Source organism: Adiantum capillus-veneris, chromosome 8 (genome assembly GCF_014529385.1).
Source record: "Adiantum capillus-veneris isolate H3 chromosome 8, ASM1452938v2, whole genome shotgun sequence".
Classification (NCBI taxonomy): Eukaryota; Viridiplantae; Streptophyta; class Polypodiopsida; order Polypodiales; family Pteridaceae; genus Adiantum; species Adiantum capillus-veneris.
Genome location: NC_140938.1, coordinates 113885437 through 113902975, shown reverse-complemented (window position 1 = coordinate 113902975; position 17539 = coordinate 113885437). Strand labels below are relative to the sequence as shown.

The following is a 17539-nucleotide window of genomic DNA, read 5'->3' as shown; positions in this document are numbered from 1 at the left end:
CTTGCAGGGAATACCATTGGCTGGGTTGAGAGATTTTGTTGTACATCAGAGATGGCTATTCATCATCACATTGCAGCCCTACATCATGGAGCTTACGGGTATGGCAATAGCTTTGGTGGTCGGATTGAGGTAATGCTCTTCTATATACTAACATGTTTGTTTCTCATTTGGTGTGTTAAGTGTTATTGTTATTATTGTCTATGTTGTAGTGTAGTGTCGTTGTTCTCTCCTACGTATGGTGCATAGGGTTGGCATGCAACCACCTTGCTTTGTGGTGGAGAGCACCCCACTAGCATGAATCCTTTGAACTCTTACATGATGCACCACCTTCCAGAGTCCTCTTAGGCAAGATCATCATCAGGGGAGCCATGGCGCGGTGGCCTTCAACTAAATCATTCTTTTGCTGGATGTTTTGTGGAGCTTCTTTGTAGGCGTGGAGGTCTTTGTTTAGAGTTGGAATGTGGTACAGCTCCAGTATTGGCAGCATGCTTAGGTACAGGGTGGGTGTGTGTAGCTATTGACAATGATGATGCTTTGATTTCAGATTATGTGCAACCATTACCTCGTCGTAAAAAGCTAAGCAGAGAGGGGGCTTCCATCTCTCTTGATGTTGATGATGTGGGTGACATGCCTTCACGTGTCAACCCCTTTGATGACTAGTCAAACTCCACTTTACTCTTTCTTTTGCTCTCTAATTTATGTTCACATCGTACTTGTATGCTATTTTATTACTTTTTTGTTATCATTGTTCATTATCTAGGAATTATGGATAATGATTCAAACAACAATTTCAATTTTAGATTTCTTGTTTCTATGATGTAGGTTCTATATTGCTTACATGTGGATTCTGAGTTTTATATATATTTTTTTGGTATGGAAGTGTGCTGCTAGTTTATACCGAGGGGATTTCAAAAACCATGGTGACTGATGTATGAAATATTGACAACCATGAGAAGTGTTAGAGGCGCAGCAGTGTCTTTATTGATGATGAATGTGATTCTTCATAGTCACTAGAGAAAACTATAACATTTTTTGTTGTTGTTCTTGAAAAGGCACAACATGCTACTCTCTATTTTGCATAAATATTCCACTTTTTATCTTACAACTCTTTAAAAATCTCTCTTCGTTGGATATAGAATATAAAATTGTCTCTTGATATAGAACTTAGAAACTTTGTAGGTGTATGAGCATTGTTGGATTGCATAAGATTGATCGTTAAAATTCAAAGTCAAAATTATAGTAATGGTTGTTGTTGTGGATCATGACATGCTTTGAACACTTCTAAAATAACTTTGCTACTCGCTCAGGTTTCTCATTGCTTGACAAATCTTGCGTTAAAATTGTAGTGTTGATTGTTGTTGTGGATCATGACATGGTTTTCATACTTGTATAATAACTTTGCTACTTGCTCGAGTTTCTCATTGCTCGGCAAATCTTGCTCGGGTTACGGTAAGACTCGTCCTCATAGCTTTGTCTTTGAGAAACACTTTTTGCAAATAAAGCTAAATACAATGTTGTCACATCAGAGAACCCCCTAAGTATGAAATTCCTAAATGCATTATGATAATATACCTCCATCACAATCATTTCAATTATCTTTGATATGTAAGCTCTCTCACTATCGACCTAAATTCCATATATAATGTACCATCTATTCTCTTCTTCTGCTTAAGGTTTCCATATTATACAACATCGCTTACAATATCTTTTTGTGCAAAAATCTCCCAGTTTACTAAACACATTCCATAAATGATCACTTTAATTATTTCCTTGTAAGTTGCTTTCTTTGCAGATATTTCCATGGGGCTATACCCAAGCTATATTGCAATAAGCAAGAATATCGTCGGACACTATTAGAAGACAGAGCTCCTTTACCTATCTGCATGGTTTTATAAGTTGTAAATTCAATTATTTCTAACTTCATGGCATTGTACATTGATTGGATTCTCTACTGAGATGATTTGCCTTACAACCACTTACATGAGCTTAGTTGACTTGGGATGATCGTCAACATTTGGTACATTCTTCAGTATTCCAATTGACTCCAATTTGGTACCAAACAGGTAATAATTGTTTTGTTTTTTATGCCTTGTCTAGTCCATTGGTCACTTGCACACAAATTCATCGATTTAGGTAGTGTGTAAATACTCATCCTGGTGTAAATTTATCGATTTAGGCAACACCAGTGATACATGTAGATCTGTTGATTTAGGCAGCACAAGTGTAATTTGCCAATTTAAGCAGCACGCCAACAAACTGTTGATTCACAATTTTAAACAATATTAAGTGTATATATGTCGGTTTAGGAAACACAAGTGCAGATTAGCTTATTTAGGCAACACATCTCATTGGTGTAGGTTCATCGGTTGAGGCAATACCAATCACAAAATTATGTTGAAATGATTGGCCAACACTATCTCTAGTATAATATTGTTACCCGGGCATATAAAATGAATGATATGTGGATTTGGACTTATATTTGGATTTGGAATTGAATTTGGTATATAATGATTTCCTTTCGTGCGACAGTGTTTATGAAATTAGACTTGAGATTTATGAGAATTGATTTACTGAATGATGAGTGTGATCAATGACATCCTAATATATTAGGGTATAACATATTGCTTATTTTTAGTATGGGACACTAGAATATGTAGTATGTGGATGACGGCAAGCGTAAGCAATGTTGTTTAATTTTATGAATTTTTCTTTCAATATATGATATTTTTGATACAGAATACTAACCGTTGTTTTGACAAGTGTGATTTGCAAATTCTTAAGACAAGTGTGATTTGTAAAACTGAGGACAATTGCTTTCTAACGGAGAGGTATGTAATGGAAATTGATAATTATCTATTTATTGCATCTCATGGTGGAAAAAGCATTAGCAACTAATGGACTATGCAAAAGGATATACATTTTATGTACGTTTTATTATTCAAGTGCTCTTCATGAGCTATGAACATTATTGTGTCAGGTGGGGCAGTCTGTACTCATTTTGAGCATTCAAGAAATCTATAAATAAATACATGCAAGAGAAAAATGCTCATTCTTACACGGGAAAAGATTGCACCTAGTGCTTGTGTCTATTCTTCTCACTTCTCCTCTCTTCTCATTCGTCGTGCCGGTGTAGCACTCCGCTCTAGGAGGTGCATCTTCACATGCTCTTATGCTCTCTCACGCTCTCTATCTCCCTCTCTTAGCATATAACATTTATTATGTGTTCGTGCAATATGCCAGGCATGTAAATTTGTTGTTTTATGATTTGTAGCACGTTATTTTTGATATTTTTCAAGCTCTTTGCACCTCCGTCTACACCAATCAAGAGCTTGAGGTTTCTTTGTATATTATTTTGGTGAATACAATTCATACACTCGTCACTATTGTGAGTTTGGGAAAAATACTATTGGCAGACCTCATGATTTATCACTTGTTTTGTTTTGTTTTCAAAAGGTATAAAAAGGTAGCAAAGATCTACAATGAGCTTCACGCACAATTGTCAACCTTTTTTAACACGATTAATAACCAACACATCCTTACAAGAATAAAGCTCACAATTGTCAACTTTTTTAATGCGATTATTAACCAGCATGTCCGTACAAGAATAAGGTGAAGTCTTTGAGTCTCATGTAAGCATTCTAAACCAATAAAACAAAATGTAAAGGTATAGGTGGCCCTTTTATGAAGGTACCCACTCACCAAGGATTGCCAAAAACGTTTCTAATCGAAGAAGTAAAGACACACTTAAAACTCTTCTAGCTTTTAAATCAAAATTTAAGGCATTGTTTGGTATTTACATCAAAACTTGTGAAATTTTGTTGGTTTCCTTCAAGGAACCTCAAATTTAGTTGAGATTTTGCAATTTTATCCGGTTAAAATTACACTAAACCCCAATTTTTTAGAACATTTCCATTTACTAGCTAAACAAATGCACAAACATTCTAAAACAAAACAAGGTGAAGGGTTCATATTGGCATTCTACAACAATAAAATGAAAAGGAAGTAAAGCTATTGTGAGGCTATCAAACAAAGAAACCTTTTGACAAACTTAAACCAAATAAAGCTTCAATGATTTTGAAGAAATGAAGGGACCTTTTTGCGATAGTATAGGAAATAATAAAATATCAAATGTATGTCTAATCCTCTTCTTTTTTCTTCTTTTTTTGCTTGTATAAGGCCATATCGTTGTCTTGGATAAATGGTGCAATTGTTTGGCCGTTGATGAAGAGGTTGCAGATGGTGGGCATGTGTCCTCTTTTGTAGAAAAGAAAGATTTTATAAAGATCATATGTTTCTTTTAGAATGTAAATTAGTCTTTCTTTCCTTATTATATATTTATTGCATCTCATGGTGACAAAAGCTTTAGCAACTAATGGACTATGCAAAAAGATATACATTTTATTATTCAAGTGCTCTTTATGAGCTATGAACATTATTGTGTCCGGTCGCGCAATCTGTACTCATTTTGAGCATTCAAGAAATCTATAAATAAATACGTGCAAGAGAAAAATGTTCACTCTTGCACGAAAAAAGATTGCACCTAGTGCTTGTGTCTATTCTTCTCACCTCTCCTCTCTTCTTGTTTGTCGTACCAGTATAGCACTCCGCTCTAGGAGGTGTATCTTCACATGCTCTTATGCTCTCTCACGCTCTCTGTCTCCCTCTCTTCGCATATAACATTTATTATGTGCCCGTGCAATATGCCAGGTATATAAATTTGTTGTTTTATGATTTGTAACACGTTATTTTTGATATTTTTCAAGATCTTTGCACCTCTGTCTACACCAATCGGGAGCTTGAGGTTTCTTTGTATATTATTTTGGTGAATACAATTCATAAACTCATCACTATTGTGAGTTTGGGAAAAAAAAATGTGCATATTATTATTGGCAGACCTCATGATTTTATCACTTGTTTTGTTTTTAAAAGGTATAAAAAGGTAGCAAAGATCTACAGTGAACTTCATGCACAATTGTCAATCTTTTTTAACACGATTAATAACCAAAACATCCTTACAAGAATAAAGCTCACGATTGTCAACTTTTTTAGCACGATTAATAACCAACACGTCCTTACAAGAATAAGGTGAAGTCTTTGAGCCTCATGTAAGCATTCTAAACCAATAAAACAAAATGTAAAGGTATAGGTGGCCCTTTTATGAAAGTACCCACTCACCAAGGATTGCCAAAAAAATTTCTAAGTGAAGAAAGTAAAGACACACTTAAAACTTTTCTAGCTTCTAAGTCAAAATTTTGAGGCATTGTTTGATATTTACATCAAAACTTGTGAAATTTTGTTGGTTTCTTAAAGGCAGCCTCAAATTTAGTTAAGATTTTGCAATTTTATCAGGTTAAAAATACACCAAGCCCCAATTTTTTAGAACATTTCCATTTACTAGCTAAACATATACACAAACACGTTTGTTGGTTTCTTAAAGGCAGCCTCAAATTTAGTTAAGATTTTGCAATTTTATCAGGTTAAAAATACACCAAGCCCCAATTTTTTAGAACATTTCCATTTACTAGCTAAACATATACACAAACACGTTTGTGCATTCTAAAACAAAACAAGGTGAAGGCTTCATATTGGCATTCTACAACAATAAAATGAAAAGGAAGTAAAGCTATTGTGAGGCTATGAAACAAAGGAACCTTTTGACAAACTTAAACCAAATAAAGCTTCAATGATTTTGAAGAAATAAAGGGACCTTTTTGCAATCACTATAGGAAATAATAAAATATCAAATGTATGTCTAATCCTCTTCTTTTTTTTTTTTTTTTTTGCTTGTATAAGGCCACAGCGTTGTGATGAAAAAATGGTGCAATTTTTTGGCCGTTGATGAAGAGGTTGCAAATGGTGGGCATGTGTCCTCTTTTGTAGAAAAGAAAGATTTTATAAAGATTATATCTTTCTTTTAGAATGTAAATGAGTCTTTTTGTCATTGTATTTTTTCCCTTCTTTTAATGCTCACTTCACTTCTTTGTTTTCTTCTTTAAGAAAAGATCTATACTATATATGAAGCAGCTTAAATTTTTCAAGGAAGGAGAGACCCTCCATGTGTCACTAAATTTTTCAAGGAAAGAGAGACCCTCCATCATCCATGTGTCCCTCACTGCTTCACTTAAAAGACTTAAAAGAAAGCCTTTCAAAACAAAAGTGAAAGGTTAGATTTAAAATGCAAAAGTAAAGGGTAACATTATAAGAAGCCGACAAGCTTTTCAGAATGTCAGAATGTAAAGTCAATAGACTTTCTACTTTTTACTTTGCATAGAATAAACGTTTCAATTCAAATGCACATAACAAAAAAGGGATAATTTTAGTGAAGGTTTTATTATTTAAAAAGAATTTAATTTTTGAAAAAATATATATATTTGGCTTTCCCTTCTCAAGGGATTTTTTCGAGACCAATATTGATATTTTTCAGAGATTTCTAAACGTTTGTCTTTTTTGAAGAGATCGAGAAAAAAAAAGCTCGCCTAACGTCGACTTGACGATGTCTTGCTTTGAGGACATGCACGCAAATAAAGAGGTCTATCCACGTTATTGGCTGTGTGTGTGTGTGTGTGTGTGTGTGTGTGTGTGTGTGTGAGAGAGAGAGAGAGAGAGAGAGAGAGAGAGAGAGAGAGAGAGAGAGATTTTATCGTTGAGCTCATATGCACTATAACTCACCAAGGGCATCCTTCGAGCTCTTCCAATTTCCAAGATATTATGGTTTTCTTTGCATTATAGTGTAATTTTAAAAGGATAGGTAATGGTTTTTATCGGTAAAAATGGATGAAATACCGAATAAAAACCAACTCTCACATTGGCACCCCAAATGAGGAGAGAGATTTCCCAGTTGTGATGGACATACATACAAGAATATGTATACACACACACATACATATACATATACATATATACCTATATATATACACACACATAGACACATGTATATGTATGTGTGTGTGTGTGTGTGTGTGTGTGTGTGTAGCAAAAACTACCAAATACCTCTCTTCCAAAGTATCCCTCAATTTTCAAAAAGCCCAAAAATACCCCAAATATTTTGTCATAAATTTTCAAAATTCCCTTTAGATTGTTCAAAATTCCCAAAATACCCTTGGTTGTGAGATTAAAGTTCTCTAACGATAAAAAACTTTGTAGCTTTTCATAAGAAGACTGATTATCTTTGAATACAAGAAGCTAAAACTAAAATTTGAGTTGGTTATGTATATGTATACATACGTATGTATGTATGTGCACACACACACACACACACACATATATACAGAGAGAGAGCTTTACATCTTAAAAACAACCATAATTTCATTGAAATATCTATTCATAGAGTCTTGAACTCAAGCGCACAGAGAGAGAGAGAGAGAGAGAGAGAGACAGTGTGTGTGTGTGTGTGTGTGTGAGAGAGAGAGAGAGAGACTTATGTGTATCATTTCTATATCATTCCAATTTTATTTATATATATATACATAGACACATGCATATGTATATATGTATGTGTGTGTGCGCGCTTAAAAACAAACTTAATTTCTATTCATAGAGTCTTGAACTCAACATTGTGTGTGTGTGTGTGTGTGTGTGTGTGTGTGTGTGTGTGAAAGAGAGAGAGAGAGAGAGAGAGAGAGAGAGAGAGACTAATGTGTATCATTCGTGTATCATTCCAATTTTATTAGATGCTTCAAATCTTTGTAATAATTTGAGGTTTTTTCTATGATGTTAGAATATTCTATAATTTCTTTATTGATGTCAATGGTGGCATCTTCTTTATTGGTGGCATCTTTAAAGTTTCCATAAAGAAAATGCTCCTCTACTATGGTGGCAACTAACAAATTGAGTCCATGAAGTTTCTAGGAGAGAAAGAAATGTAGGTCGTGATACATGCTAAAATGTAAGAAAATAAATTTGATATGATCAAAATCTGAACACTATAGTAGGGTATGATCTTCGTACTCTTAAATTTTCAAAGGATATAATGTGCATACAAAAAGATGCTCTCCTACATTGCCTCAATGTTTGGTCTCACATGTAAGGGAGCAGGAGCTAAGGAGAGCCAAATGGTTGGTATGATATAGATGGTGCATAAGGGAATAGTTTCAAGCATGTAGATGGTGCATAAGGGAATAGTCTCAAGCATGTAGATGGTTGAATACAATATGCTCTCACAAAGAGGAACATGCTTTTGTGATTCGGGGAGAGAGGGAGAGAAAGATCAATGGCATGCATGATTTCAAGTCATCGACTTCATTTTGCACCACATGCTTCAGTTTAACATAATGGCCAAAACTCTTACAAAAATAATCAACTAAGCAACATTGTTCTATTTTCAGTTCTATCACATTTAAAGATGCAAATGACATGAAAGTGTAAATGAACAAATAGTGTGAACCTTATTGTATTATGCATTATTGTGATTAGGCGTTGATTTCAGCCATTACTATGCTTGTGCAGAAAACATAGATAGAGATGTAAGCATGTCATCTAGAGAGAAACATAGATGGAAAGGTCAATCACATTCTTAACATTAATAGAAAGCCAAAACATCTCTTTGAAACTTGAAACTTTCTTAGTACATTGGAAACTATGAGCCCTAACCTTTTCTTACACAATGTAGCAGTCTTTGGTCCTCATCTTTAAAAACTTGCTAGCTTACCCAGTTTGTACTTCTTGATTTGGTAGCACTTTTGTCAACCCTAGGTAGACCAAGAAAAAGACATCCTTCTTATTATATAGGTTGTTATGATGTGCACTACTACCATGTCTTGCTCATAAGAAAGACGCAAGGATAGAAGCAACATTGACTTCTGTTAGCATTCATCTCTTAGCTAACTTATCTAATCTCTATCATCAAGTTTGATAGCATTGCTAGATCAAGATAAACCAAAAGGAGGACTCTCTCTCTCTCTCTCTCTCTCTCTCTCTCTCTCTCTCTCTACCCACCCCAATAGAAGGAGAGCACTCCTAAGTTTGTTAAACAAAGGCTAGCACCTCATGAAAGATAATGTTAATGAGAAGCTCCCAAGCTTTGTTTTAAAGTATGCTTTGCATCATCTTACATATAGACCAAAAGGAGGACTCTCTCTCTCTCTCTCTCTCTCTCTCTCTCTCTCTCTCTCTACCCACCCCAATAGAAGGAGTGCATTCCTAAGTTTGTTGAACAAAGGCTAGCACCTCATGAAAGATAATGTTCAAGAGAATCTCCCAAGCTTGGTTTCAAAAGAATGCTTAATCTCTAGCATCTTACATTTATTCATGTTTGTTAAAATCTATCAAGAGATTGTGTCATGCATCATTTTTAGAAATACAATAGACTATACATGTAGAAAGAGAGTATTGATAGTGTTCTAATTGGAACATAAGATAGCCCTATGAGAATACATGCCATGTTTCCTTGACCGCTGCAGCAACGCGCGGGTCACATACTAGTTTATAAAGACTAGATCTTCTTTTTATGATGTAAATGGTCTTTCCATCATTGTAACTTAGTCCTTGCTTTAATGCTCACTTGATTTCCTTCTTTTTTGGTTTTTTGTCTTTGTTCAATTTGAAAATGAGTCCTTTAATTTAAGGATCTAATGACTTCCATTCCAACCTTTTGATTTAATACATACTTTTTTATTGTAAATTATTATTTCATTTACAGACAATTTATAACTAAAATTTGTAAATTGTCCTTAAATGAAAGAATCTCTTCATAACTAAGATTTTTTTTTCAACTTTTGGTTTTAATATGCAAATGTCACATTGTTACTTTAGCGCAGCATATATTATTATTAGAGATTTGGTTTTGACATTCCCAGTACTGATCAAATACATTTCAGAGAAAAAAATTCATGTATGCATGTCACAAGTAACACTTGATCAAAAGAATGCTGCAAGAAAAAAATGGCATTAATTAGTATCATTTTTATGAAATACTATTATTATTAATTTAAATTTTTACACAATTTCTTAAGCCCATCATTCTTTCAAGATGTTTCTATAATCCAATTATCTATATTATTTGATCATACATCAATGTCATTTAATGTCGATATTAACTCTAAAATTCAGCCTATATTGAAATAATCACATTGGTTTAACATTTATTTCAAAAAGTAGCAAACTAAACTTCCAACCTGAGCCAAATTCATCCTATATTGAAATAATCACATTGGTTTAACATTTATTTCAAAAAGTAACAAACTAAACTTCCAACCTTGGCCAAATTTGGTCAACAAGTAACATCTCCATGTTTACTCCACTGAAATAACATAACATGTTAGTCACCTTTTGTCATATATCTAATATTCCCTTTATAATTTATACTCTCTTTCTCCAATCTTTCAAAATATTTGTTGTGGAAAAATAATTTTACAAACACAATCCACATCTACTTTTGCATTACATTTCCTTCATAGGTCATCGTGATTCTTCACCTTGTTTGCAATAGTCATAGAAGTGAGTTAGTAGATAGAATTGAAGCAAAAAGAATTACAACTAGTTCATGCTCAAAACAAGCCATGGGTGCATCACTTGGACATGTCCGACTACAAAAGGAGCCATCTTGACCATAGAAAACAAGGAGCATGGCTTTATAGAGAGCCACCCTTACACAAGGGACCTGCATGTGGATGCCTTCATGGTAGGCAATCTACCACCTTGCCCCACCATGTCCGACATGCACTCAGTAGCCATTCATCAATCACCAAAGTCCAAGCTAGCAAAGGGCTAGCAAACCATCCATACACCAAATCGGGCCCACCAATACCTCAACCACCCATGGGCCAAAGAGTATCCAGAATGGAAAGTATCCATATATAAAGCCATCAAGAGTTGAGCCGATCTTCCAACACCAACACTAAAATTGGAGACTTGAACACATCAATAATGCCATGCGTGAGCAGCCCTTCTGCAAGATTTTTTCAAGCCACATCCTGGAAAAGACTCACACCATGGCAAGGAGTGTAGGCTGGTTTGTGGAAAGCCCTGTAACCTCTTGGCAAGCTCGTGCACCACCAATCAGGGCCAGTCCCTTTAAGGAATCTCATCCCAACATCAACCACTTGCTTCACACCACATGTAGAGGAGCTGATTTCTCTTGCAGAGAGAGGATGATGTCATTGCCAACATTTCAAGGAGCTGCCCAACCATGTGCCATCACCACCAAACACCCCCCCCCCCCCCCCCCCCCCACAAAAGGATGCTCCCCTCTCATACACATGCGCCAAAGATGTATAACCCTATGAAAGCCACTTTTTTTAACTTTCTTCTTTTTTAAAGCTTGTTTTAGAAAGCAAATAACAAAATGTAAAGGTACATGTGGCTTTTTAAAGAAAGGACTCGTACACCACTAAAACAAATGCACAAAGACATTTGTACACCCTTTATATTTTTCCATACTCATACTTGTGAACTTGTGAGTGGAGATGCTATATTAACTCAAGCAAAGGATGTACAATGAACCTCAAGCACTACATGTGCCTTGAGGGGACAACTTTTCTAAAAAGGTCTATTCAGTTTAAACATGAGTGACCCTTTTGCTTCCTTCTCGTGTAGGTCCAGCCGATGACCAATCGCTCATTTCTCCCTTAGCAGGCAACAGTCGAGTAGTCAATGCATCATAGTGCATGTTTCCATTCTTTGGCCTACTTAGTTGACCTTATACATATATAAGTTCAATGTTTTCTTGCACAATATCTTGGAAATGAGCTATTACATATTTTTTTCTCAAAGACCCAAAGGTTTCAAGATTTCTAAACTTCCTTTAAATAGTAGAATCTGGTTATTTGTGTGCAAATGAGGATCGTTTGGTTCTAAAATCCCTGATTATCTTCCACATCCTCTACACCTATTTGAATACTTTGGTGGAAATCCCTCTCGAGGCGGAGTAATATTTAAATAGATGCAGGGGATCTTTTAAAGCTGCTTTGCACCCAGAGCAAGTGTCTAAGCCAATCCCTCTAGCAAGTATCTTACTCCCGATTGGGATAGTCCCCCCACAACACCTTCCACATGAATACCTTCATCAAGCTTTGCCACTTTGCCTCCCAAATATACTCCTCAACCATGTTTTTCTAGCCAATTCACCTTCCATAACTTGCTGAGTGAGTAATCAATCTGCTTTATAACTCTTGTTATATGTTCCTAGTGTTTTGCGAAGTGCAAACATTATGTCCTTGGGCCAATGCCAAGCTTTCCAATCGAGCTCCATCTTGACGATAGACGTTGGACAATTGCAAAAAGATTTTGCACCTCTACTGATCAAGAAATTCTCATTCAGATTCAAATTATACTACACCACCATCTTCTCCACATCTTTCCAAGTAACAGTTTTTGTCATCCTAGAAGTGTTCCAGCTTGGACACTCCTTTGCTATTCACCTTCCTAGCAATGTCTCTTCAAAAGGTATTCAAGGGTCCTCCTCCCAACTTGGAGAGCCAAGGGAACCTATGCACGATGGAGCACCTAAAGTTATCCCCTCGTTCCAAAGATGATGCCGCTTTGGTGCACTTTCTTAGAATCTCCTGCGTGCAACCCCCGAGCTTTAGAAAGGTCCAACTCAGAGCAAGAATTTTGTCTTGCACTTTAGCCTCCTTCCATATGCCTCCTTGTGAGAAAATTCGAGCTTTATCCATCATATCCCAAACCATGATAGCCCATTCTTGACATATTAATTAAGGCGACTACAATCTTTGCACACATGGCTTTGCAGTGTCCAAGATTCCAATGCCACCTTGGTCCTTGGGTCATGCCACCCATGCCCATTTCCCCCACTACCATGGAGTTGTGTCCTTTGTGTTATTTTTCCATAGGACATCTGTACACCTTTCTCCCGTCTCCTCTACAACATGTTTTAGCATGCCAAAAAACACTTATGCATGCAAGAAGAATATTTATTACCATTTCCTTTTAGCTTGCCGAAAAACATTTACACATAAGAATCCCCATGGCTCGAGTTGAGCATGGTTGTAAGCAAGTTTATTTAATGTAATTCTCCTCACTCTATTGAGTGAGTTTTGCAAAAATATAAAAAGAAGTAGTACTTATTACCATGTTTTTTTTGAAAGGCATCAAAACCTACAAAATCTCATATTTTGGAAAAACCTCAAGTACCAAGTGCTATATTGTATCTAGTTTATACTGTACTAATATAAATAGCAACCAGCATACATTACAATATGCAGAGAAATAAAACCTTTTCTAATACTTCTTGCATTAGGATTACACGTACACGAGGAATCCCAATCCTCGAGTGAGTACTTCCGAGCTCACAAGAAACCGAGCGAGCGTATACAATGAAAAAGACTTGATCAAGACATCAATCATTACTCTATAGAGGGTAGTGTAGCAAAGTAAATAAAAAACCCAATATAACCCTGGCACAACCCCCCTAAGGTTCAACCAGGATGCGGGGTATTTTTTGCAGCCCGAAAAACATGGTGCGGCAACCCCATGCATAATATCATGTGAGCCATCATTAATGAATCATACATACATGGTTCAATTCTTCTACTTGCCCATACCGTCTTTGTTGCAACCTGTACTTTGGGCCAAAATTCTGTGTATCCCTATGTGTAGATGCATATCCTCTCCCACCAATGGGTTCAATGACTGTAACAGACTCATGCTTATAGCTATCCTCCTCCAATACCACACTTACATCCACAAAGATTAGCTATCCTCCTCCAATATCACACTTACCTCCTCAAAGATTAGCCTCTTCTTCTTCACAACTTTCTCCCTTATATTTAGCATATTCATCTCTTCACTTTGCAAACCCATTTTTTCCATCGCGATAATTTTTCACTAGTTTTGTAAAAATCTAAGCGGGACTTTTCCTTCTCCTCTTGCTCTCAAGCGGCATTTTTTGCTTCAAGGACTTCCCGTGTCCGTGTGTGTGTGTGTGTGTGTGTGTGTGTGTGTGTGTGTGTGTGTGTGTGTGTGTGTGTGTGTGTGTGAGAGAGAGAGAGAGAGAGAGAGAGAGAGAGAGAGAGACTATAAGGCACAACAAGGTGAGTAGAAATCTCATGATGTGATTCCATTCAGGAGGTAGAGTGGTAAAGTGGTTTGCATCTTAGATTCCAAAGAATCTTAGGGAAAAAGCAATTTTTTCTAAATGTTGCGGAATATGTTCTGACAATTCAATGAAAACCGTCAAAAGGCAGAATCTTGTACATATGCCTTTGTGAAGATCAACGTGTCACTTGCTCCTGGTGCCCACAATTTATATAGCCACTCATGCATGGTCCACGTTTGTCCCGACGCCTACATTTTATATAAAATCTCTCTCTCTCTCTCTCTCTCTCTCTCTCTCTCTCTCTCTCTCTCTCTCTCTCTCTCTCTCTCTCTCTCGCTCGCTCGTCGATGTATGCAGAGCGACAGAACCCATGACTAGTTGCAAAGGATATGCCTTTCTCCATATCAGTGTTCGAGAAAAATCATTTTTCCAAACATACAAAATTCCCTACCGTGAATTTAGCAAGAGAAAACTTTAGAAAATTAGGTTTATTTTGAGGCCTTTTACACTTACCCTCAACTGGCATTTTTGACTAAGTAGATATTTTTGTATCGTAGTCACACTCAAGTAGTACAACTTTTGGAATATTAAGGGGACAAGACCTATTGGACATACCCTCAGTCCATCCGTTTTTATTACACAAAATCTTGATAAATTCCAATTGCATGGTTGAATTGATGCAGAGCTCCCCTGCAGCAATGGACTTCGATCTTGATACCTTACGCCACGGAAAGGCTCGTTGGACTCCAGAGCTAGGCTATGCAAAGCCATAGCTGCTGCATAGTACGAACTCACTTAAAGAAAAACTCATCGCAAGCCACTTGCAACCTTGCTGCACATCGCGTCCAACATATGGCACATGCCACCATGCTTCATATCCTCAGTCGCTAGCTTTGCCAGATTACCCACGTGCCCCCAAGTCACCATCCTGTATCCTCCCCTTCTTCACTATAGTCTGCGTATCCAATCGGCAACACCTCTAGGCTCTCTCTCATGGTAGAGAGAGAGAGAGAGAGACAACATCGTTCAAATCAGTAAGCTTAGTGTCAAGAGAGAGAGACAGAGAGAGATTCTAGATTGCTATCTCCCTTGCATCAAAAGTCCGACTCCCTTGCGACCTTGTTCTCACACATCCATCTACAATCTGTGTGCGCGCGCGTCTGTGTTTTTTCCTTAGGGCGGGAAGGAGACGGAGATGGGAGCTCAGTGGAATCACAATAGCAGGAAGGGTGAAGCATGCAATGGCTTGGGAGGTAGGTCGATAGGCGTGCAGGAAGGGAGGGGGAAGTATGTAGTGGGTTGGGAGGCAGGTTGCGAGACTTGGATGCAAGGCTCTTCTCTGCTTGACTGTGAGAGCTTAGAGCTCAAATGGAGTGCTGCAGATTGGCGCCTCGCAGCAGGAGTGCAACACGCACAGCTTTCGGCGACGAGCTTGCAGATATTAAAAATGCGGCATCACGGCATGGCTTATTGTTGCAAAGGGTGGTGTATGACAGGAGGAGGCAAGGAGGGTAGAAGGCGGAGAGGGCAACTGTAGGATGAAGAGAGTCGACGACGACGATAACTTTTCCTACTACAAGGAGCGCGCGCCGGCACGCGGTCGAACAAAGTCTCCCAAAAACTGTTTTTATAAAACTTGACAAGACTTTATTTTTTTTTCCCAAAGCAGTGTTCGAGAAAAATATGTCTCAGCATAATACGTTTCCAACTTCAAAAATGCCAATTGAAGGCAAGGAAAAGGGAGAAATTATGCCTTAAAATAGAGAAATTTTCAAAAATGTCGGTTGAAGGCAAGGAAAAGGGAGAAATTCCGCCCCAAAATAGAGAAAATTAGTGTAAAACCCGAAAAATAAAACTAATTTTCTAAGATTTCCTCTTGGAAAATTCAAGAAAGGGAATTTTGTATGTTTGGAAAAATGATTTTTTCTTTACACTGGACCAAAACAACACATTCCCCAAAATGTAACACCTCAAAAAGTTTGAATATACCTACTTTTTTTGGAGGGTTGTGTGCCCGATGTGCGGTCCTTGCAGCAAGTAATGACATACGGAAAACTTTGATTCTCGCCCTTGCTATATAGTACTTGGTGCAAAGTTTGACACCCACGAGCTCGTCCGTCCTCGTTGTAGGTTGTTTCCTCTCTCTCTCTCTCTCTCTCTCTCTCTCTCTCTCTCTCTCTCTCTCTCTCTCTCTCTCAGCCCACTTCAGTCCAAATGGATGCTAAGCACTCAACGAAGAGAAAGAGCCCGTGGAAAATGCCGCTACAGAGGAAGGTGATGATGCAAGATTTGCAATTGAGGAGAAAGACACAGGTGCCGCATCATCAAGGTTGATGCCCTTGCTGTCAGTATTGGCAAGGAGAATGAGAATGTTCTCATTGACCTAAAGGCCAATTAGCTATACCAATTTGATAAGGACGACAACCAGTGGAAAGAGAGAGGTATGAGGCAAGTAAAGCTACTCCAGCATAAGAAGACCAAAAACGTTCGATTGGTCATGAAATCTATGCAAATCACACAATTGTTCCCTTCTATAAGTTGCCTGTAGGAACATGAGGGTAGTGACAAGGCTTGGGTGTGGCATGCCTCTGATTTTGCAGAAGGAGAGTTGAAAGATGAAATGTTTTGCATTTTCTTTGTTGGGAGTGTGGAAAACGCTCAAGCATTTACAAAAAGCTTTTGAGGCTGCTCAAAAGGAGATGTCAGGCACCCCAAGGAGGTGGGCGAGTTTATTGAGGGGCTAAAAGTTGGCGACAAGGAGGCCAAGAGTGAATAAGTGGAGGAGGAACTTTGCCACCGGCCATCCTTACTCGGGCCATGACACCCAGCCTCAATGGAGAGTTACTCGGGCCATCATTGAGTACTACCATAATTGCGATGATGTCCATCTGCATGACGAGCACTAACTAGAGATGGAGATCGTACCGCTAACCGTGCAGGATACGTAGAGAGAAACATTGTAGCAGTGATGCCTATATATGAGTCCCTCACCTTGCGCGATGCTGAGGTTGAGCCACGTTGCAATGTGCAACATCAATGCTTGTGAGGCCCAATGCTGTGTGACATTGCAAAGGCAAACAACACCTGAACACCTTTCACTTGTACATGAAATGAAATGTAAAATCAAGAGTAAACATAACACAACATGGGTACATGCCATTTAGATATTCGCTCGGGTTTTAGCTCGCTCGAGAAAGCTCGCTCGGGTGATGGTAAGACTTCACGTACACATGTAGAATGCTTTAAGAAGAGGGTCAGGGGAACACAAACCAATAAAAAATACAAGAAATTTGTTCAAAATCCTATTGATTTGCAAATTTGTATTGATACTTGAGGTTTGTAAGTTGTATGTTAACAAGGACTTCATATACACTCGAGTGAACTATACCTTATTGAAAATTTGGCACGGGCCAATTCCTATCTCATAACAAATTAACCTATGAACAATACCAAGGTCATCTTTTCATTGACATGGACGTGTGCAAGTACTCCAATCATGAGGGAAATGTCCAAGGTGTTAAATTCACCAATCACCAATTTTGCCCA

General features: G+C 37.6%; 1 pseudogene; it reads left to right on the top strand.

Moving 5' to 3' along the window:
* Window positions 1-15188: 15188 nt before the first annotated feature.
* On the top strand, window positions 15189-16814 carry LOC147452801 (ran-binding protein 1 homolog b-like; annotated as a pseudogene).
* The last annotated feature ends 725 nt before the right edge of the window (window positions 16815-17539 follow it).